General features: G+C 42.0%; 1 protein-coding gene across 3 annotated transcripts in view; it reads left to right on the top strand.

The window, feature by feature from the left end:
* Positions 1–22021, top strand: part of CHRM3 (cholinergic receptor, muscarinic 3) — a 559390-nt gene that overhangs the window by 448178 nt on the left and 89191 nt on the right. For 2 of the 3 annotated variants that reach the window (XM_011995028.1, XM_011995027.1), the window contains one exon: positions 20026–20152. The gene's annotated coding sequence lies outside the window, so the exon portion shown is untranslated. Of the gene's footprint in view, positions 1–19626; positions 19856–20025; positions 20153–22021 lie in introns of all 3 variants that reach the window. The other variant, XR_001007655.1, reaches the window with a different exon arrangement.

Raw genomic sequence — 22021 nt, 5'->3', positions numbered from 1 at the left:
CTTCTTTAGAGAAAGAAAAGTAGCTCCGACTCCTTAATACATCATTGTAAATAATTCTTCTTCTGGCCTTTTTGTTAGTGGATTTTCATTTATACTACTGTGGCAAGAATAATGTTTATAGATTGGCACAACCTGAAAAAGACACCTTGTTTAAAATTGACCTACCATTTAAATATCATCATTTTGGCAATAAGCACCTTCTAAACTTATCCTTCTCAATTGTGGGCATTAAGCCCATAAATAGGAATGCTACAGGGGGAATGAAAGGGGGGTTCCTTCCACCAGAAGAGAAGCCTTGGAGAAGTGAATGGAAAATGTTACCTCTGTTTAGCATGAATGAGCCTGGGATTTAAATAACATTCTCAGGCCAGATAAATAGTTTTTCTCTGGCTTAGTAACCATGCATTGCATTCAGATATTTAAGTGAAATGTTTCTGGCTTTCCTCACTTCATCTTTGATCTTTACATGCTCTGTTATATTTTAGCTCATCGACTTAATCACATTAAAAATCTAATTTATACCTTTTAGTATATATGAGAGAAGCAAATTTGCTATAGAAACTGAGAGTACATGTAATTGAGTGTTTTTGCTTTGCGTGCATGCGCGCGCACACACACACACACACACACACACACACATCCCAAAATGCTGGGATATTCCAGAGTGATAAAAGAATTTGCTGCTTGGTGGCTGCATCATGAGTCATTATGATTATCTCATTATTCTTTTCTTCCCTCTGTTTTCAAGCTGTTCTGCAATGAATATTCATTACTTATATAAAAAATGAAGTTTTTTTAAGAAACATATTCCAAAATTCCTTGGAATTCTTTATCGGTAATCATCTGCCTTTTTATTTTTTGAAAAACTGGTTGTTTCAACCCCGTATCTAACTAGCCCCAAAGTCCCAGTGTTTTCATGGGAGTTCAAATTCCATGGGAGTTCGAGGAAGACAGCCCTAAAGAAAGCTCTCCAGCTCCCTGTGACAAGTAGTAGCTGAAGTCAGATGTGCAGAAAGGAATTGCAATGCTCTTTTTTGTTTATCCTCGTGTGTGACCTTCAGGCAGAGTAAATCAGGACAGCTCTGATACCACTCAATAAAATACTAGATTATTTTATGGACAGGATTAATCTGCAACAGAGAAGGTGGAGATTCATGTTGGACATATGAACAAAGGGAGACAGACTTTGCCCTAGAATCACACTGTGGGTAAGGGGACAGCTTCATCCTGCCTTAATTACCTGCTGTGTGAGCTGTTTTCATTCCTGTGCAAGTGATCTTTTCCAGCTGTACTACTAGATCACATCTAACGGAATAAAGATGAGAGTCTCTTATTCGCCACCTCAAATGCCTAGTGATAGTTTTTGCCATATCAATTGGACCAATTATTTGCGATAAGCCCTACTGCTTCCTATAACTAGAAGTGGATCATGAAGGAAATGCCAGGGTGAACCACTGATTTCGTTCATAACCTCAGACTTTTCCTGTACTTTCTATGATAGCCCTCCAAAGAATTGCCCCAGTATTTGCATTTCCTAGAAATACACTGTTTGTAAGAATTAAATCAGCATTCTCTTAGAAAACCCATCAGAAACGACAGCTTGTATTGGTGCAGTGGACAAGCAGTTATTGCAAAGTCTTATTTAGAATTCTGCTTTTTCCTATTTGTAAAATCTTGTCAAGTTCCCACTTAAGCATTGCATGTTGCTTTTTACAAAAGGAGGAAATAAAGAAGTTGGTGAGTTGATATTTCCCTCACCCTGTCAAGGTCTGTGCTAGGAGTCTTTGACTCTGAAGTCCATTTTTAATCCAAAGGCCTTAGAAGGTCGACTTCCGAACCCGTAAGATTCCAGCACTGAACCCAATGTCTGTTCCCCCACTTCCTCATTTTTTCTTTCCATCTTCCCTCACTATGTCCCTTCCTAGGAATGAGTCCAAGGTCCACTTACTGTTTTTTTGTTGTTTTTTTGTTTGTTTTCTTGAGATGGGGTCTTGCTCTGTGGCCCAGGCTGGAGTGCAGTCACATGATCACAGGTCACTGCAGCCTCAACTTCCGAGGCTCAAGTGATCCTCCCACCACAGCCACCCAAGTAACTGGGAATATAGGTGCATGTCACACCACCTGGCTAATTTTTAATTTTTTGTACAGACAGGGTCTCCCTATGTTGCCCAGGCTGGTCTTGAACCCATGGACTCAAGCTATCCTCTCTCCTCGGCCTCCCAAAGTGCCAGGATTACAGGCGTGAGCCACCATGCCTGGCCTACTATAGTTGTTTTCCAATTTGCTTCACCAAAGGCTCCTTTTGCACTTTCCACTGAGTTGATGGGTCTTACGAGAAGATAAGGAAGCCACGCTCTTCTGCACCTGGGCTGGTAGAGGGGTTCAGTAAAGGTGAAGGAAGCACATAGTATCTGCTCGACTAAAGAGGAGGTGTTATAGCTATTGCAGATATTTATCTCGAGACGGGTAAGATTCTGCATCTGCCTTGAGATTCATTGCGCTCAAAGGAGGCCGCATGTGGAATGCAGCCACCGTTATTGTAGTGCTGATCCGTGTGTGCCAAGCCACAAGCTTGGGGGACAGAAGCTGATCTGTGTGTTGCAGCTGCCAGCATATAATGACTCTTCTTCCATGCATCCTTTTGCATTCCCTAGGGCTGTGATGAAATGCCAGCTGTGAGGTAATCCTCACCAAAAAGGGATCCTTGCTGCTTCGGATTCCCCAGGCGATTCAAGGAATGCCGGGGGACTTGAGGGCGCGCTTTGTCTTCCCACTGTAGCTGCGTTGCAGAAACAGCCACAGACATAAGGGGGCTGAAGTCACAGCCTGTAGTTTCCCCAGGGCCAGGGGGACCACACTGTTTGTCTTCTCAGGGATGAGGATAGCCAGGCCAGCAAGGGAATTATTACTTCCTGCTGTGAGATAAAAGAAAATGCTTCTCCAGGGTCACTCATCTCAAGATCTTTGAGGGGAACAAGCCTGGAGGACTGGGAAGGGGGAGGATTTCCGAATCATATGCTTAGGACTCTAGAATGTCAACCCGTGCCACTTACCCCAAATGTTATTTCCCTGAGATTTACTGGAAGTTGCATTTTCCAGTAGCCACCACTGAGGGCCAAGTGACAAATATTAAATTCAGAGTAATTATAATTATCAGTGTGTCCTTGGCCAAGGCCAAAGGCACCTTGATCACTTGTTAGTGAGAGCTAACCAATGAGGCTGAACTACTTCGTTGTGATCAAACACTGCCACCTATTTATCAACCCTTTGAGGCCAAGAGAAGTAGTTGTCCTCATCTGACCATTCACACCCTGTGTTGTGCCCTGGTAACCTTTCTGAAAATGGCCATCCGTAAAAGTAAAGTTCATTGCCAAGTACCCGTCCCTGTGTGTACAGGTTCTAACTGAGCTACGGCTTCCAAAGAAATCCTTGGAATCGCCATAAGTTTTGTCGCTAAAAGCACAGAACCGCCTTCATATCTTGCCTATTCATAGTCACATTAAACATGTATGTGTGAATTAAGTCTCCTTCCTTTTAAAGTGTTTATGAATTCAAACAGTTTATGAATTTGAACTGTTTTGTTTTATTGATAGAAGCCGTCCTGACTCAAAATCCCAATAGCATTTCAAGGTATCCCAGAGAACGCGCTGGGACCAGAGAGCAGACCCACACAATGAGGTCCATGCCTTTTGTGTTTCCTAGGTAGTCTGCCATTAGATTTATTTTAGCTTTTATGATGCGGCAGCACAATTGGCGCCAGAAAGCGTGCTGACATGCTAACCGCAAGACCCATTGTCTCCCATGCCGGCCATCCAAGACCGCTGTGAAAATTAGCTTCCTTGCCAGCCACTTTGATCTTGTCACTCCTGCACCGAAGGCTCCTCGCTGTGCCCTAAAGCCCTTCACATCAGCCTCAGCTGTTGCAGCCCAGCCCTTCCCTCACCACAGATTCTCCCCCGATCTGCTGTCAACCTCCTCTGCTCCAGCCTAGCAAAGCTATTCACAGACTCCTTTGACAGCATCTGACACGTTTGATACTTTGCTTTTTCTAGTACAATTTGCCAGAATAGAATGAGGTAAAAGTATTCTTATAAAGCAAAGTCTCTCTCTTGCATGTGCTAGTTTCATTGGCTGCCTGACCTTTAGAACTTAGAAAAAGATACACCGGAATGGGACCTGCATATTGACTCATGCTTTGCATATTTTATGTGGCTATCAGGCCATCTAATGTTAAAAGTTTCTCGAGGGGAGGTTTCTAGGAGGAGAAGGAGCTGTTCCAATATTACTTTAAGCAGCACAGTTTCGGGTTGTTTTAAAGCCATTTTAAAACAACAACAACAACAAAATAGACAATTTATAGCAGCAGAAGGTACCTGATTATGAGGAGATAACAAAACTAATGGATAGATTTTGCAAGTAAGCAACATGGGAAAAGGTAGAAGGCATAAGTAAGTTTTTAATTCATATCTATTTATGCACTTATTCATCTGTTTAATAAAAAAGTCTATCAAGAGGCTGATATGTGCTAGGTGTTTTGTTTTTTGAGACAGGATCTCCCTTTGTCACCCAGGCTGGAATACAGCTGTGCCATCTCAGCTCATTACACCCTCCTCCTCCTGGGCTCAAGCGATTCTCCCACCTCAGTTTCCTGAGTAGCTGGGACCACAGGTATGTGCCACCATGCCCAGCTAATTTTTGTATTTTTTGTAGAGATGGGGTTTTGCCACGTTGCCCAGGCTTGTCTCATACTCTCAGGCTCAAGCGATCCTCTGGCCTCGGCGTCCCAAAGTAATAGGATTACAGGCATGAATCACTGTGGCTGGCCAATTTAATCATTTTTACATAGGATTTACTGTGTGCTGAGTAAGGCACCTAACATAATTTGAGCAATGGTGACATTAGGTAAATGCCTTTAGGTAAGAAAGAGAACCCTATCTACTGAGTAGAACAACTCAAGGTGTTATGTAAAATGAGAGATAAACAAAGGAGATTAGAGGGGTTTTGCATAATTAAATACAAAGTTGGATGGTTTAATTTTCAAAGATTTTATTTAAGGTGATTTTGTATAAAGGTCTGTGTAAGGCTGACTTAGCTAGCAACTAATTGTGGTTTTCTACAGTGGCAAAACAAAAAATCTACTTTCAAATATATGCTTTTTTTTTTTTTTTCGAAATGGAGTGTCGCTCTGTCACCCAGGCTGGAGTGCAGTGGCACCATCTCAGCTTACTGCAAGCTCCACCTCCTGGGTTCACGTCCTTCTCCTGCCTCAGCCTCCCCAGTAGCTCGGACTACAGGCACCCGCCACCACACCCAGCTAATTTTTTGTATTTTTAGTAGAGACGGGGTTTCACCATGTTAGCCATTCTCCTGACCTCGTGATTCGCCCGTCTCGGCCTCCCAAAGTGCTGGGATGACATGCATGAGCCACCACGCCCGGCTATTTTCAAACGGATGCTTTGAATGAGCAAACCATCCATTTATCATGCAAAATGAAACACCATGGGTTGGATGTCTACCTGTGGCAACATTGTGCCAAGCACATTACTCAATTTCCAATCCAACAACCTGAAAGTACAAAGTGTTTTAATCTAGAGATGATGCACAAGGCTCAGAGGGGTTAATTGTCCAAGGTCACATAGGTGGGAAACAGCAAAGTCAGGGTCTGCTCTCCAGCACCTCTCCCTGCAAAATGTGCACTCTTTTCATTACTGCGCCATTTCCTGAAGGGTCTCTTGCAGAAAGCTGGTTCCATGAAACTTCCTTTAAGAATTACATTTAGTGGCTGGGCGCAGTGGCTCATGCCTGTAATCCAAGCACTTTGGGAGGCCAAGGTGGGCGGATCACAAGATCAGGAGTTTCAGAGCAGCCTGGCCAATATGGTGAAACCTCATCTCTACTAAAAATACAAAAACTAGCCAGACATGGTGGCGGGTGCCTGTAATTCCAGCTAGTTGGAAGGCTGAAGCAGGAGAATTGCTTGAACCCGGGAGGCGGAGGTTGCAGTGAGCCGAGATCGCACCACTGCACTCCAGCCTGGGCAACAGAGTGAGACTCTGTCTCAAAAAATAAATAGATAAATTTAGTAAAAGGTACTTACTGTGTTCTCTCTTCAGAGATTCATAGATACAAGTCAGTATATTAATGGTTCTAAGAAATAAAACTTAAAGAGAGAAAAAAATAATTTGGACTAACTGGCTAAGTCCGTAAGTCGTTAGACTAATGGCTAAGTGGCATTTCTAACACTTCTTTGACCAAAAACACTTCTTTCTTTATACTATTAAGTTTTGCAAACATTCATCTCAGCTGCCTCAGCAAATATATATCTTCTGTTCCCCTAGTCTTGTCCAAAATAGAGAGGAAGACTTCAGGAAGTCCCAGGAAAGTGAAGTCACAGCCACCATGAAACTCACAGTTGTAGACTGCCTTCCTGTGGATGAAGCCCTTTCCTTTTATTTGTACCCAGATGTCACAATAATCCTGTGAAAGTCACTACTCGCTTTAAGGAAAAAAAAAAAAAACTAATGCAGAAACAATCTCAGAAGGCCAATTTAGGAATTTTTGGCTATTTAAGCCTAAATTTAAATGAGGGATTATAATCATTTTAGGTGTCCCTGGACGAGAAGTCAAATTGTTCATTTTAAAGTGAGAAGTTTCGTGTGGGTTCTCTGTCTCTTTGTTTCTCTCTCTCAATATTTTAAATTCATGTGCATTACCTGGGTCTTGCTGGTGGGAGATGTTTGATTTTTAAGAAGAGCACTGTAGAGTGTGTTCGGTGCATTTCTCAGCAAATCCAGCCTCCTCTCCTTACAGTGTTGGCTGCTTTTACTCTTAGTCACACATAAGAGAAATGGTCATGTGTCACATCAAAGCTGCCTGGAGCTGGAGATGAATGTGATGTGCAGTTCAGAGACGTCCAGAGCTCCCTGTGCCTCCCAGCCCTCACCACGGGAGGAAATGCACCTATTTTCTTTCTTCTGGGGAAACAGCCACGCGTACCTGCCTGCACCTTTATCATTCTAGATGCCAATGAGGTTGCCTTTAATGCTGATTAAGTCTTCCCTGAGTTGAGACAAGTGATTAGCGACTATGCACTAGTGAGAAAGAGGGTCCACACACAGAATCCTATAAATGATATCTTGTGTTTCAGCCCAGCAAGTGGTTGCTGAGCGTGACTCACGGTCAGGTCAGTGATTTTTCCTGTTACTCTGCCGTTTGCTTTTCTTTTCTATTTCATTATTTATTTATTTTCTTTTTTGAGACAGAGTCTCGCTCTGTCGCCCAGGCTAGAGGGCAGTGATGCAATCTCGGCTCGCTGCAACCTCTTGCCTCCCTTCAAGTGATTCTCCTGCCTCAGCCACGTAGCTGAGATTACAGGCACGCGCCACCACACCTGGCTAATTTTTATATTTTTAGTAGAGACGGGGTTTCATCATGTTGGCCAGGCTGGTCTGGAACTCCTGACTGCAAGTGATTCACCTGCCTCGGCCTCCCAAAGTGCGAGTATTACAGGTGGGAGCCACCATGCCCGGCCCGCTGTTTGCTTTTCTTTTTCTTTTCTCTGGCAAAGTACCCATTGATCTTTTTTGATGCTGTTTAGCACTGTGTCATGTTATTGGATGGCAGAGAGGAAGTAAATTTTAAGACTGAAGCCGGTTGAGAGGGATTCATCAATAAAATTGAAAGTAGCTGTACTGATTTATCTACGCTTTCCTCTGTACTGTCAGGACACATGAGAATGTACCCATTCTCATGACTCACCCACTAGAGGAAATGTGTGACTTTAATCTGGGCATTTAAACTCTCATCCCTTTGTCTTGCGGAGTTTTTCTCTTGCATTCTTAATCAAGTTTTGCTATTTGTAAAATTAAAAGGCTTGTCTAAAACTTTTAAAGGCCCCTCCTCCCTTTTTCTCTGATTTCATAAGCAATGTGTAAACCCCTATTTTCGTTTGAATGATGTGATGCTTGTTTTGGGAGTCATAGTAATTTAAACAAAGCATAGAGTACAGTGGTTCTGAAAGCTTATATCTTGCAAAAACGTAATTTGAAAATTTGAAAACAATAAGCTTATAGACGAAAGCATGAAGAAAATGCCAGCACATTTACCACAGGGTAGGTCTAATTCAGCCTACAGATAACCAAGTCAAATGCAGAAAATGATATCTGAACATTGAGCAGAGGTAAATTGACTTTGGGAGGAGGACGAAGGCGTTCTCGTCTTGGGACCTGTATTTGATCTTGGAGCACAAGGTGCCTGGGTCTGAGGCTACATCTTAGGTCCAGGTTTTATGCATCTTTAAATTGCACTCTTAATTAACTCTTCTCCAGGTGAATGATGTGCCGTGACAGCACTTCAGCAAAATCGATATGGTGCTTTTATCTCAATGACAAATCAGATAGTATTTCTGGGTCAGTGTAGTTCATCATATATCAATACATTTCAGTCTGGTTTCTCCTTTTTTTTTTTTTTCTTTTGCTAAAACTTTCTCATTCTGTGGTGGGGGGGTGATAAAAAGAACAGACTTCCATGCCAGCTTATTATCTCACACCCTCCTCTCGATTGTCACATATCCAGAGGATTCACCCACCCACCAGTTTGCTGCCATCTAGGTGGCCTAATAGCTGGCAGAGCTTCTGAGCTGCAGAGAAGCGTCCAGAATGCAGAGAAGGCGGTGCTTCGTGATTGATGGCTGCTGCTGCCCTTCCCATGAGGCTGATTCAAGCCAAGGGAATGTGTTTGCCTTGCTTCAAAGACATGGTCTTTCCTAATACAGTCTTGCTTTACTACACCACTGGTGTTGCTTCTTTTTTTGTTTCTTTTTTTAAATCTACGTAATCCTGTTTTGCTGAGGAGCTTTATTAATAACTTCTGAGCATTCCCTGAGTAATCCTCACAGAGCATCTATATGCAAGATCTATATCGCATGACACAGTTTAAAGCTAGGCAAACTGAGGCACAGGCAGAAGAGGGAATCAATCCCAGACCTCCAGGTAACAAGCTCAGAATGTTGCTCCCCAGGCCTGCTTGCCCTTCTCCTGGTCCGGGAAATACTAAGCAAGGTGGATTTCCTCAGGAAGCCGCTAGGCAGCATAGTCTAATAGACTGCCTAGGCTCAAAGCCTGCCTAAGTCCTATTCTGCCTGTGTGACTGTAGAAATAATATCCAGCCTCTCTGTGCCTCAGTCTTTTTTTTTTTGAAATAGAGTCTCGCTCTGTTCGCCAGGCTGGAGTTCAGTGACGTGATCTCAGCTCACTGCAACCTCTGCCTCCTGGGTTCAAGCGATTCTCTTGCCTCAGCCTCCTGAGTAGCTGGGATTACACGTGCCCCCCATTACACCCAGCTAATTTTTTATATTTTTAGTGGAGACGGAGTTTCACCATGTTGATCAGGCTGGTCTCCAGCTCCTGACCTCGCCCACCTTGGCCTCCCAAAGTGCTGGGATTACAGGTGTGAACCACCACACCAGCCGCATCAGTCTTTATCAATAAACTAGGGATGATATTAGCACATGCGAGGCGCTGTGAGCAAACGTATGCCAAAAGCTTTGCACAATATTTGGACACAGACAGCGCCTCCTAAGGGTTTACTATGCCTGTCTTTTCTCCACGGAGACAGGAATATCCACCTCTTATACCATAGCCCTGTGGGGAAAGCAAGACCAGACCCTGAAGGCTCTGAGGCTGTCCTGGAGCTCTGGAGACTAAGAGAGTAATTTTGAAGCTCCCTGTGAAACCACGAAGATCTGTTTAAATCCAGGCTAGCTCTTCCTTCCATCTACGTAACCTTGAGTCATCTGCAAAACTATCTTTCTCTTCTTACTTTTCCTTTCTCAACTGGTATTTCATGGTCAGTTTGATGTGAGTCATATTCCCTAATTGCGTCACCCCCAGAACTGCCCAAATCTTTAAGACAGAAACCAGTACCACTGAGATGACCATGGGCCAGAGCTTCCCTGAATCTCTGGGACCTTCTGCAGTATCTCAAAGGCATGAGGAAGCTTCCCACGGGCTACTGGAGGCCATGTCTTTGGCTTCCTCTGCCTTTAGCCTCCACCCCCACCCACCTGTTCTCACCTAGTTCATCCACCCAAAATGCACAAGGACACACGTGCAAGACCCCCATTTCCTCCCTCGAAAACTCACAGTGCACCCTCTACACACACACACACACGCACACACACACACACTTGCACAGATCTCTAAGCTCAGACTTTCTGTGATTCAGTCCCATTAAGGAGCTACGATGTTACTGTCCACCCCCCGTCATCCTCTCAGCCCATCTCCTGTTCAGATGTCAAGAGCCACTTACTGTCCACACAACTTTAGAGAAATGACTTTCCTTTCCTGAGCCTGTTTCTACATCTCTGAAATGGCGATAGTAAATCCTGCCTTACAGGCTTTGAGAATTAGATGAGCTAATAGTATGCCTGGTATTTGGCACATTTTCTTGATCTGTTTGGGCTGTCACAACAAAATACCACATCCTGCGTGGCTTAAACAACGGACATTTCTATCTCACAGCTCTGGAAGCTGGAAATCTAACATCGAGGTGCAGGCAGAGTTGATTTCTGGTGAGGGTACTCTTCCTGGATTGTAGACGGCCGCCTTATCACTGGGTCTTCATATGAGTTTTCCTCTCTGTACCCACAAAAAGAGAACTCTGATTTACCTTCCTTCTTTTACAAAAACACCCATCCTACTGGGTTAGGACTCCAACCTTGGGATTTCATTTAACCTTAATTATCTCCCTAAAGGCCCTGTCTCCAAATCTGGTCACATGGGGGATTATGTCTTCAAACTATGAATTTTAAAAAACACAGTTCGGTCCATAATATACATCATAGGGGCGCAGTGACATTTGCCCTTACCCTTTCTGAGCTTCTCCCGCTCCCTGGAAGCTCCTTGGTGTCCGGTCTTTAAAGCACGTGTGTGCGTCTGCCTCATCTTGGAGTCCTGCTCTCAGTGCGGCCCATGGGCTAAGAGCACTGTAGCCCTGCTTCTCACACAGGGCCAGCCTCTCAGGACTGAAGTTCTTTGTGCTCTAGAGAGCATGGCCTGTGCTATTGATGCCTGCTTCCCTGTGTCCAGAGACAAAATTATGACGAGTTTAATTTCAAGGTCTAACTGGCTTTTATTTGCAATTCTAGAATTAGGCAACGCCTCATGCTATGAAATAGAATGGATGCTCTGCTGAGCTGAGCAGAGGGAGCTGGCTTTGTGGGCAGGAAAGGGCTGAAGAAGTCAGAAACAGGGAACACAAAGCAGATTGGTCATTTCAGAATTACTCTCCTCACAGGGTTAAAGCTAAATGGACTTCCTTAGGATGCACACTCGGGTAAACTGGGCTCCTCTGACTGGTTGCTCTGAAGCTCCTGTTGTGTGGAAGACTGACCCATTTCCAAGTTCACTTTGATTATGTAATACTGAGCATAAGTGGCTCCACTCTGGTTTGGCCTGGTCTGCTGGGGCCTAGTGCAGGAGCTCAGTCTAAAACAATGGCTTCCCATAAACTTTGTTTAACATGAGCCAGTCATCCTCTCAACTTCCTGCCACTCAGCCAGTGACTACCTGACTGGGGTCCCTGGCCAAGCAGATAGATGTGTGCTCCTTCTAAGCTCTACCTTGTTGCACCCCTAACCTGCTCTCCTTACAGTCGATGTCACCCCAAATAAACGAGGCTAGTAGGCACAGACCCCACAGTCACAGATGGGTCCCTTAGGTCCCCCTGCAGGAGATCTCTGGTCAGGCAGGCAGAAATTCATTCATGCACATGAAGGGCTTGGATCAACACTTTACACATTCCGAAGTTTCCACTATTTCTTCCGATCAGGTGTTATTTTGGGTCCTGTTGCTCCTTCAGAAGAATAAAAGTATGAGTCCATGGTCACTTCTAGCTCAGCCTGTATCTGACCTCAGTCTGTATCTGACCTCAGTCTTCTATTACTGCCTGTCTATGTTGAGCAAAATAGTTCATTGAGATACATACATATTTAAGCAATCAGGGAAATTTGATCCAAAAGTTCAATAAATATATAAAAGCCTGTAGGAAAGATTAATGGAAAGATCAGGTAATAACATGAGATGGCTATGAGAAGTATTTTCTGTGTTGAAATGTTCATTGAAGAAGCTCGTATGGTAAAAATATCAGTAAGGCTCAATCACCATGAGATGAGCTTAGACATATGCAGACCCGCTAAATCAAAATGAGATCTTTTTGTGAATGTGTTATTTGTAGTGAGGCTTGAGGCACAGAGCAGATGAGAGGTGTCTAGGAGCTTTTCTTCCTGCCAGTCATCTTCTGGTTTTCATGGAAGAAGAGGCGATGTGATTGCTATGGAATTCCGTTCTTCCCTCCCCACAGCATTGCCCCACTCATGGCTTTATTCACTGACCATGATTTCTAGACACAGCCTGTCCAACCGGATGCCTGGAGACTACTGGCCGAACCTGTGCTCACTGGGCAGTGAGAAGGTGGGTGAGGTCACACTCTGTGTTTACCATGTCAGTGAAAGCTCCAGGGTAATTCACACTACCCATTTCTGAACCCTCAAGCCCAAAACAACTGTAGACCACTTCTCCTTTACCCTCAAAAGATTTGCTGAAATATCAGCTCACAATAAGGCACATTAATGGGAGAAAAGTCTTTATACATTTATTACTACTGTGCACACAGGGAGAATCACAGGACAATTACCAGTATCCCAGTGGGGCACATATGTTATATATGCTACTTCTGAGGGAAAGGGAGGTAGGAAGTGAGGGTGATTCTAGGCGGATAGTAAATGATTTTCAGGGGAATTTAATGGACTTGAGGAACATACAGTGGTTTGGGGCAAAGTCTGTTGGGGCCACAGAGAAGATGATGGTTGCGACAAAAATCCAGATATGTTAGTCTCCCCTCCTGTGAGATGTGTTCAGTTGATGAAAACTTGGAAAAAGAACCAGAGGTTATTGTTTTCTTCTATGGTAGGTCCAGATTTTAGGCAAATAAGGGAAGTTCAGAGAACAATCTCATCCTATGCTTTGGGAGAGATGTTGATGGGGGGAGAAAGGTGATTAGAGAGACTTTGAGATGTTTTTTTTCAGTACAGTGTATACAAAGTGCCATATTTTGGGGTATTGGTTTGTGAGTCCCTGCAACAGGAAGATGCCAAGTTGGTCTTCAAGACAACAAAACAAGCAAGCAAAAGTTGTGCCCTTGCTGTTCTACATTCCAGAAAAAACTATGCATTTCTTGAAATAATTTTATTAGTACTATCCAGAGAATAACCATCATATGAATATATCAGATTATATATGCCCCAAATTGCACATCTATTATGTATCAATAAAAAAAAATTTTAAAAAATGTTAGTATTTAAATTTATATATTGTTCACTAGGGGCTTGCACAATATGGGCATTGAGTGAGATTTCTTTTTTTTCTCTCCTTGCTTATCTTTCTCTTACACTGACAAACAGAGTGCAAACTAGGAAAGGTATAATCTTGCATGATGTATGTGGGTTTATTATCCTCTTGTGATGTGCCACCCGCAGCAAAAAGAACTACACGTTCTGACTTCATGGGTTCAGTGGCCATCCCAAAGCTAGAAGAAAGTATTTGTGGTACGGTTGTTTTTTAAAATGCAAAAGGCCTGTTAACTCTGTGGTGTTTCCAACATCCAGGATAAAGCTGACCAACACTTTCAATGAAGCTGTTGAGTCTCTAATGAGCCATATACACATTGATCTCTGTTTTATCTGACATAAAAATGGCATTTGTAATTTGTGCCTCAGTTAACGTACTTCAGCATAAGGGGAAGATGTGAGCTGTGTCCTAGAAGGCAGGGCAAAACCACCTTGCTTTCTTTACTATGACATCATTGCTGGTCTTTAAGTGACTCTCTAGTCACACATCCATTATCAGGATATTCTCAGAAATTCTCTGATGCACATTCTGATTGCCCCCACTTTCCAGCGGGACATATACCACTCAGCACAGGCTGGGAAATAGGAACCAAGTGGCAGGGACCCCAGGGGCACCAGTCTCCCCGGCACTAGGATGAGAAACGAACCTTCACCATGCACATCAACACACAATTCCTTTTGGGATACAAAGTGGTCACATTGGAAACTACTTTATTGAAGCTTAAATTTAGCTGGAACAGAATTTCTAAATTCCACAATCAGAATACAGTTTTCTAAAGCTGTACTTGGAACACTTGGAAACTGATATGGTTCGGCTGTGTCTCCACCCAGATTTCATCTTGAACTGTAATCCCCATAATCCCCACATGTCAAGGGCAGGACCAGGTGGAGGTAATCAGATCATGGGGTCAATTTCTCCCATGCCATCCTCGTGATAGTGAGTGAGTCTCACAAGATCTGATGGTTTAATAACTATCTGGCATTTCCCCTGCCTGCACTCACTCCGTCCTTCCACCCCGTGAGGAAAGTGCCTGCTTCTCCTTTGCCTTCCACCACGATTGTAAGTTTCCTGAGGCCTCCCCAGCAATGCGGAACCGTAAGTCAATTAAACCTCTTTCCTTTATAAATTACCCAGTCTCGAGTATTTCTTTATGGCAGTGTGAGAACAGACTAATACAGAAGCTAATAGATGAGCATTAACAGAAATATTTCTGGATAGAAATCTAATCCACTAAATGATAACATCTTTCTAAAAGTATGGCCCCACAACCAACACAATTAAATAGTAATTAGCAACACTTGCCCTTTTGTAACCAACAAATGGTACCCATAACTTGGTTGTGATGCTGAGATCCCTGGAGTGTCTTATAACTTGGGTTGTGTTTCTAAAACAAGGATGGAGAAATAACTTAAAGATAGCTAAATCGAGTACTCCAAATTGCAAGAGAGCTTTTCTACTTTCTAGGGATTGTGTTACTTGTTTAACCAGAACATCCAAAGGTGGATGTGCAGTGATTATGATGATTTATCTGGCATGAAATGTGAGCATATTGAAGAATCCTTATTCTACATAAACCAAATCAATACTACTTCAAATAACGTCTACAACTTGAAAAATTACAGACACCGAGTTAAAAATTTAGACTGAGACCCAGATCTCAATCCAGGAAGGTAAGTTTCTGCTTATATTTAAATAAATTATCATAACCCCAGTAAGCACAGAGGTTCCTTTTATTTAACCCCATGTTGACCCTAACATGCAAGGCAAAGAATATAGTTAATAAAAGTTAAGTTTGTGTTATGGACACTAACATCATTGCTGAATAATGAGACATGGAAAAGGGTTTTTCATTAAATTGTGCCTTTGTGGAGCTTAGGCAATTTGCAACGTTTGCATCATTACCCAAGTAATATAGGTACTTAGAGTAACAGTGTTACAGAAGGAAACAGAAAAGATACGTGTGGAGACCCAAATCCAGCAGTTGTAATTTCCCCACAGTCACAAAGTGGCAAAGAAATAGACTAAAACCCTGGTCTTCAAAGAAAGGCAGAAAGATGTTAATATCAGAAATAATTGTTCTCCAGGTACTCAAGAGTTCCAGGCTGAAATTTTACAAACCGATGGTAGACAGTTTATCACAGATGTATGCCAAAGTGAGTGATTTATCCTTGCACATAACCTAATAAGCTCTACCATTTGTGCAGCATTTTATAAACTTTAAATTAGTATTTCCTACACCGTCTTAGCTGGTCATCAAGAAAGCTCAATGAGAGAGGCAGATAAGGTAATATCCCTTGGGAAACTAAGCTCAGCGTCAATGACGTAATCATATTCAACTAGGAATATAGAAGACAATAGCCTGATAGAATCATAGAGAAGAGACCTTCAGGTACCATCTAGTCAAGCCTGGTGTCTTGAGCAGGATGGTATCTAATATGCCCAAGACAGTTGACAAGACAATTATGATCGATTCCCCCAGCCTTGGTCCAGGGAGGCCACCTGTGAGATACCTGCGACCCAGCCAGGCTTCTCCTTGTTTCCTGTGCATTTTGTTCATTCAGGATTGGGACCATAATGCCTTCATCCCTGATCCCCGCCCTCTCAGCCACAACTCAGTATCGAGAGAAGGATATATCATCATCGATTCTCTAAAATATGTTTGATTTAATCACTTATTAATGCACCGAAGTCATCTTGCAGAAGTAATTGTAAACATAGGCGAAGGATTAAATCAATGCTTTTCCTCATCAGGAAGTGGTTTATGTGAGATTTTTCCAATAGGAAAGGCCAAAAAAGCGAACAACTCAATAGCACAGAAGACCCTTTTGTGGTGTCTTTTTTAAGTAAAATGACAAACTTGGGGAAAAAATAGTTTTCCAAAAGGAATTAACAAGAAAACTGGCAAGCAGATAGAATGTCAGATGATGCTAAAACAGTGACAAATGCAGTCAAGGAAACTATAACTGTGTAACTGTGGGCGGAATTAGATCAGACGCTGACCTTTCCCAAACACCTAAAGAAAACAGCTCTCGAATAATTACTGTTGAAAGGAGCCTGCAAGGTTCCCCGTGTGCCTGTGGCTGGGACTCGGGAGCATGTGCGTGACCATCTGCTACCGGGCACAGAATGCCAGGCTGCCGGCGGTGCCCTCTGTCTCGTTGGCGAGGCCGCATTTCACTCCAGCTCCTCATGCCATCGTATCACACATCTTTGTTCTCTCCTCTAAAATATAACCACTTGTTTTATATCTTGAATGTAGCATAGAGAAGCTTTGCAATTTTATCACCAAAGATGCCATGGTGTGAGCCACGGCAGAGAACAACAGTCAGCAAATACATGGATCCTCTTCCATTTAGGACCAAAGATTACAGAAGGTGGACTCAGTGCCTTCAATCGAGGTGTTTCAACGTGCAAATGTAGACTTCTTCCCTTGCTTGCTGTATAAGACAATCCAGCCCCCAACTTCCATACTTGTACAATGCCAATAGAATTTCATTTATTGCTGGCATATAATCACAAAGTTAGGTGAAAATGATAAAAACCTCTTATCTACAGATAAGCAAAAGATAATTAATGAATATATTGATTCTTTTTCCCTGTAAGGGGGAAAAGCAGTCAAAAACAATTTGTATATCTATAAATTAGAATCATCTTTGTGTTCCCTGTATCCTTAGAATTATGATTATCTTAACAAGAAAATACCGATCAAAAGTGAGCCTTGTAAAACAGAATTAGCTATTAAGAACACATCTAGGGTAGAGAGGAAAACAATTAACATCTATTAAAATACTCACCAGTTATAAAAAGTTATAGTAACATAGGAAAAACTAACACAGGTGTTGACGATAGTTATAAGCAAAATCCTAACCAAGGAGATCTAGTGGCTTTGCCTGAAAGATTCTTCCTCCTTAAAGTATTTCAGATCCCATACCTCTGTTATTTCTTTCAGCTATTCCAATGAGACCTGCTTCCTTCAAATAAAACCTGCAACTTCAGCCTTCTCAACTTTAGCCCATCTTCATCAGTGGCAATCATCCTTGGCAGTTCATGCATTCATTCATGTATTTAACATACATTTATTGAGCACCTGCCAGTGCACATGCTGTGATCAGCACTGGGTTACAGGGGTGGGCAAAGCAAATTGCTTCAGGCCTGCCCTTACGGGACCTACAGTCCAGTGGATGCCTTTTTAATTCTGAGAAATTCACAATTGCTTCATTGTAGCGATTGCTCTGTGAAAACTTTAAAATCATAGTCATTAATATTTTATATCAATTCACTAGCATTCTTCTCATCTATTCAGGCCAGCACTATCTATTCTAGCCTAAAGAACACCCCATCCCTGCTCCGCCCTCTACATCATTTATTTCTCAACTTTTATGATTGATTATTATATGCACAATACAAATATGCCAAGTGCCCTCCCTCTCTGTTTGCCTTCAAATCTTATCTCTTGGTACCTTGAAAGTGCTGCTCAATAATTCCATCTTCTATAAAGTTCTCACTTGATTTCAGTGATTCCCACAGTACACTCGGCACTTACATACGGCTGTAAGTTCTCGTGTATGTATGTTATTGTCGTTCTGTGACTTTGAGTTTTAGAATTACTGACGATGTGGGCCGGGCGCGGTGACTCATGCCTGTATGGGAGGCCGAGGCGGGTGGATCACGAGGTCAGGAGATCAAGACCGTCCTGGCTAACGTAGTGAAACCCCGTCTCTACTAAAGATACAAAAAATTAGCCGGGCGTGGTGGTGGATGCCTGTAGTCCCAGCTACTGGGGAGGCTGAGGCAGGAGAATGGCATGAACCTGGGAGGCAGAGCTTGCGGTGAGCTGGGATCGTGCCACTGCACTCCAGCCTGGGTGACAGAGCAAGATGCTTTCTCAAAAAACAAAAGAATTACTCATGATGTAACAGATACCCACGTTCATAGCAGCATTATTCACAATAGCCAAAAGACGGAAACAACCTAAGTGTCCATTGATGGATGAATAGATAAATAAAATGTAATGTGTACATACAACGGAATATCATTCAGTCCTAAAAAGGAAGGAAATTCTTTTTTTTTTTTTTTTTTTAATTTAGAGACAGTGTCTTGCTCTTTTTCCCAGGGTGAAGTGCAGTGGTGCGATCATAGCTCACTGCAGCCTTGAACTAACTCCTGGGCTCAAGTGATCCTCTTGCTTCAGCCTCCCAAAGTGCTGGGATTACAGGTGTGAAACACTGCGGCTGTCCAGGAAGGAAATTCTAATACATTCAACAACATAGATGAACCTTGAGGACGTTATGCCAGGTGAAATAAGCCAGTCACAAAATGACAAATACTATACGATACCATTTACATGAGGAACATAGAGTAGTGGAATTTGTGGACTCCAAAAATAGAATGCTGGTTGCTGAGAACTGGGAAGAGGGAAAATGCAGAGGTATTGTTTAATGGGTAAAGAGTTTCAGTTTTATAAGATGAAAAATATTCAAGGGAAGGATATATATCATTGCGAATATTCTTAATGCCACTGAATTTTACACCTAATGGTTAACATGGTAAATTTTATGTTACATGTATTTTACTACAATTTTTAAAAAATCTTTTTTAAAATCACATATGCTCATCCCCACCACCCTCGCTCCCCATTTGGTTGTAAGGAATTTAAGAGATGCTGCATTTTGCTATCTTATAGTCCCTGTTGCCATTTGTTCTGTAAACACGGGAAACATTAGATGAGTAAATATGCTCGATGGGCATACTTGAGTATGACTGCAAAGTGACTACCTAAGAGAAAGAGAGAGAGAAGCAAGAAAGTTCTTCAGCATCAGTGCATCTCTGGTTTCAGTATTATGTGGCAGCCATGTTCTGGAGGAAACCAAGGTCAATGTAGCCTAGATTTCAAGGAGAGGACTGTGGCAAAGAACCAAATATGCAAAAAAAAATTACCTTAATCTACAGGAAAGGAAAAATGAAAAGTATCGGGAAACGTAATCACTGGAAGAGCTACAGGGTTAATATGGGAGGAGGGCACTTTGTTAAAGAGATTTTTGATAAAGGGTAGAAGCAAACATGATCCTGAATGAGAAAAACCTGTGAGCAATGTACAAAATACGGATCAAATAAGATGGAAGAAAATGCCTCAATCTGTTGAGGGAAAATGCAGGAAAAGATCATTTCTACAATAGAGGAAAAGACATGAACCAATGAAAATAATAATATTTCTTTCCAGGCCAACACTAAACATAAGTTGCAGAGCTGGCCTGTGGTGGAACTCACAAGTCTTATTGGCAATATATGTGAGGAGACAAAAAGCAACATATGGAGAAATACAAAAATATACTCCCTAGAGATACTGCCTCTTCAGATGTCAAGAAAAACCTGGATGAAATGAAGCAAGAGTGGCACGCTGCAAAGTTACAAATTCAAGGCCACCCACAGAACCAAACATTAACACTTAGGTAACTTGGTACTGAAATAGTCCCTTTCTTTTATGACTTCAGTTGAAGACTCTAGGGAGGGAAAACAGAGACGTTGGATCATTCTATGATGCTTAATGACTCCACCATTAAAAACAGGAATCCAAAGTGGGAGAAGGAACTGACTCCTTGCCTGATTTCTGTCTCCCCAGGTGGAGCTGGTCTCTTGGGCAGCCTGACATCTGGTCCACTCCTCTGTCCTATGGCGGGATCATCATGACCATAGAGATTACGTCACTGTTTTGCATCCTTGTTACATAACTCAGTTCCTGGTAGATTGTAAGTACACAGAGGTGTTTTTTTTTAATTAAAAAATGGATGACTGAATAGAAGAATGGACAAATTGCCTTTTTGTATTCTGGCCACTGTTGATTAGTTGTGTGACCTCAATTAGGATATTTTAACTCTCTGTGTCTTCGCTTCCTCATTTATATGTTGAAGGTAATGACAGTTCCTACCTACCGCACAGGCTTCTTGAAGATTAAATGGCATAGGGTGGGTAAAAGGTTTAGATTAGTGCCTAGAAATAGCACATTTCACTGAAAATTACCTATTACTCATATTGTTTTTGCTAAGAGATTGTATAAACCTAATAAGCATCATATAGTTTACTATGCACAGATAATTTTTAAATCTTATAAATACAAATTTAATCTGCAAAAAAAAAAATCAACATAGTTACCACCTAACAGTAAAACGTTACCTGTTCATGAATTCATTCGAGGCAGTAAATCACATTGAACTGCAAATATTTTTACAGTATCTAAGTATGAAATACTAGAACACCTTTAATGTATTTTAAATTAAAACATCATTATAAAGTGCAGCATGTAATTCTTTACATTCTTTTTTCTAACACATGGGAGACAATTTAACTTTGTGTTTCAGATTTCTGTTCTTATCATAAATTATTTATTCCTCATTCAACACATATTTATTAAACACCTACTACATTCTAGACACAAGGGAGGCAATGGTGAAGTAAACACAGCTACTGCTCCCTTTGAGATTATGTTTCTGTTAGGAAAAACAAATACACATACACAAATAGACACACAAATACACACGTCAACACAGAGAGATACACATATGTACACACACGGATATTCACACATAGATATAGACACATATATACATACGTAGACACACACAGTTACATACAAATAGATATGCATACACGTAGATACACACATTCATAAATACACACAGACACATGCACATAAATATACATGTATATATACATACATATAGATACATACACACATAGATATACATACACCTATATAGGTACACACACATAGATACACACACAGGTGTACATGTACACACACTTGTACATACACACATATACACACACAATGTTGTGGGACCATAACTGGCAAGAAGAAAACTGATTACAAAGGGTAGAGCATGAATAAGATGGTTTATATAGTGTACTCAGGGAAGGACAGTCTAATATGATAACATTTAAGCAAAGAACTGATTGAAGTGAGGGTGCTCTCTGGGAAGGGACCACGTCAACGAAGACAAATGAGGAGGTGCAAAAGCCTGAGGTGGGAGCATGTTTGGAGCAGTCCAGGAACAGCATCGATGCAGTACGGATAGAGAACAGTGGGCAAAGGGAGAGTGGTGTGAGATAAGATTGGGAAGGCAGCTGGGAGCAAGAATATCAATGCAGATTTTGCTCTAAGAAAATGGAAGAGATCACAGGGATCCTGTGCTAAGGAATGATGTGATCTGGGTTATGTCTGGGAAGTGTCACTCTGCCTGCTGTGCAGACAGCGGATGGAAGGAGATCTAAGAGGAACAAAGGAGACCACTTAAGAGACTTTCAGGAGGTGGTCATGGCTTGGACTAAGATTTGGGGCACATTTAAAATAGAGCCAAAGGGACCTGCTGATGGATGGGATGCATTACGAGGGCTAGATCTGTGACTTTATGTGACCCGCTGCAGCAGGTGTGCAGACACTTGCTTTCTTGAAATGTCCTTGATGTTGCTTTTGTTGTTGTTGTTATTGTTTTTGCTTTGTTTTAATTTCTTTCCATTTCTGTGATTAAAGCAGACTGAAGTTCATGAATCTCTGTGCTGAAGTGGATTGTTTAACTGTAGCTATGAGTAGGACTGACATTTCTTTTTTTTTTTTTTTT

The sequence above is a fragment of the Mandrillus leucophaeus genome, unplaced genomic scaffold (assembly GCF_000951045.1).
Source record: "Mandrillus leucophaeus isolate KB7577 unplaced genomic scaffold, Mleu.le_1.0 Scaffold466, whole genome shotgun sequence".
In the NCBI taxonomy this organism is placed as follows: Eukaryota; Metazoa; Chordata; class Mammalia; order Primates; family Cercopithecidae; genus Mandrillus; species Mandrillus leucophaeus.
The sequence above is the reverse complement of the archived record's forward strand: the minus strand, read 5'-3'. Positions and strand labels throughout refer to the sequence as shown.